This window comes from Urocitellus parryii, assembly GCF_045843805.1.
Source record: "Urocitellus parryii isolate mUroPar1 chromosome 13 unlocalized genomic scaffold, mUroPar1.hap1 SUPER_13_unloc_12, whole genome shotgun sequence".
Classification (NCBI taxonomy): Eukaryota; Metazoa; Chordata; class Mammalia; order Rodentia; family Sciuridae; genus Urocitellus; species Urocitellus parryii.
Genome location: NW_027551764.1, coordinates 142,026 through 144,478, shown reverse-complemented (window position 1 = coordinate 144,478; position 2,453 = coordinate 142,026). Strand labels below are relative to the sequence as shown.

At 38.2% G+C, this 2,453-nt stretch overlaps 1 non-coding gene across 1 annotated transcript; it reads left to right on the top strand.

Annotated features, from left to right (window-relative positions):
- Positions 1–404: 404 nt before the first annotated feature.
- On the top strand, positions 405–477 carry Trnaa-cgc (transfer RNA alanine (anticodon CGC)). Its single transcript has one exon. It is a non-coding gene; the product is annotated as a tRNA-Ala (tRNA).
- Positions 478–2,453: the final 1,976 nt, after the last annotated feature.

The following is a 2,453-nucleotide window of genomic DNA, read 5'->3' as shown; positions in this document are numbered from 1 at the left end:
TATAATAAACACTGGAAAATAGATGATGAAGATAGGACTGGTTCCTGCCCTTGGAGAATGTTATTATTTAGATTTTAAATTCTCCCCAAAGGCCCATATGCTAATTACTTGGTCACCAACCTGTGGTGCTTCTGGGAGGAAGTGGAACTTTTATTTTGGTAGGGACTTTGGGGGAGAAGTTAGGCCATTGGTTGAATACCATTGACAGGGTTATCAGGACCCCAAACCATTCCATTCCCTTTCTCTTTGCTTCCCTGCTACCATAAAATGAATGATATTGCTCCCCCACATTCTCCTTTCATGATGTTCTGCTTTGCTATAGACTGAAAAACAACAGAACCAACCAACCATGGACTGAAAACCATGGGGAACTGTTTTCTCCAAAACTATAAACCAAATGGGCTGGAGATATAGCTCAGTTGGTAGAGTGCCTGCCTCGCATGCATAAGGCCCTGGGTTCAATCCCCAGCACCACCAAAACAAAACTGTAAGCCAAAATAAACCTTAACTCTATTAAACTGATTCTCTCTGATAATTTGTCACCATGACAGAAAGCTGGCCTCTGATTTATTCTCGAGAGCATCAGGTATACAGATTAAGTTTCATAAAAATACTTTTTTAGAAATGAGAAAATAAGAGAGAACTTAAAAAGACTAATTTTGCTGACTCCTCCTTTTTGGTCTCGAATCAGTCCTGTAAACAGAACATGAAGTATGTATGAGCACTCTGCCAAAATAAATGACTCATCTATTGAGCAGCTCTAAAAGCGTGTTATGACTCAATCTATCAGTTTTATTGTAAAACTGTCTGCTTCCGATACATTTCAGAAATAAATCTTGGACAAGAAGTATGATCAGAAAAGTATTTTGATCTATAAGATTTTGTAGTTCTATAGATCTGTAATTACATTCAAGGTTTGAGCTGTTTCACACTTCTCATGTTGAGTCTGTTAGGAGTCAGATTGATTCAATGGTGGGTGTAATCCTCTCTTGTCAGTATTTCTGCACAAGACTATTTTTTTCCCCTTAAAAATCATATAGCTGTGTTAGAGGTAAATCTATAATGAAAAAATAAAATAGTGTTCACTTTTTTTAACACTAAATACTACAAGTAGAATTGAAGTATTAAAAGATATAATTATCCTGTGCCATGAATTTGTTTAATGTCATTGCTGCCTCAGCATCAATTCTCAGGCCTGACCTAAAGTTACCTGAAACCAGTCATGTACCACTGCCTCTGGCCTTGTTAAAACTGCCCCTTTGTGTGTTGTTTGCAATATGATCTTGTTCCTCATTCCAAACAAAGACAACACACTTCACTGCTGCTGACCATGATAAAATCTAATTATCAACCTCAGAGTCATATAATAAGTTTCCCTGTTTTCTTTAAACTAATCACTCTACTTTACCTAAGGGAAAGCCTGAGGGATAACATCCCTGCACCTTCAGAAAGGCATAGTCTTTCTCTCTTCTTTCTCTCCTGTTTCCCACCCACTTGACTGAGCGATGATACACTTCAAGACTCTCCCTGACCCTTATCTTCTCTGGGATCTGTGAGTAATTAATTTCCTCTGAAGCATCTTTTTTGGTTTCACTTCCTCACTGGGTCTTATTGAACACACACACAAATCTTGACAACCGTCACCTGAGAGGGAGACCACAAGACCAAACTAGGGGAAAAAACGAAAACAATTCTGAACAAATTTCCTTGCAGATTTTGAGTACTGGACTCATTTTAAAAGACATTTCTTATTTATAACCTGAATCAATCTAGAAATTCCTAACACTAGAATGACAATTTTTGCTTCAACATTTCTACTTCCAAGATTGAGTTAAGCACAAAATAGTGAACAACATCCTCAGCTCTTGGATTTGTCTTTTTGCAAAATCCTTCCCAGCATCCTCAATGCAAAGTCTGTGGTGAAAGTTTTTCTCTGGGATTCCTGGATTCTAAATTAGTCCCAGTAGGGGAGCCCTGGCAACCAACAAAGCTGCTCCACAGGAGTCTTATTACATGGCTGGGTAGCCACAGGGAAGGCCAAGGGCAATGAGAATTCTCAGACTCTAATTTCTCATCTACTTCCTTCCCTGTGCTTCCTTCCCATGGCAGCACCCTGGGCTCAGTCTTAAATGCAGGCATGACCCACCAGGGCTGACTCACAGGAATATGTGATGGGATCTTAGAAGTGGTGATTTTTAAGATCCTCCTATACAATTTTGATCTTCTAATAAGCTTAGGAAGGCAAAACTAGATTCTATGGAACAAAAAACAATAATTTTTAAGTTGGATTTGGTCTTCTTCAACATTCCTGTCCTTTCACAGTTTCAGGTTTAATTCACTTTTTTTTTGAACCACTATTTCATTGATAATGCATATACTATAATTGTTTCAAGTTCTTTATCTGCATGAATATGTGTATGTATGCTCTCATCACAGCACACCATAAGATACAA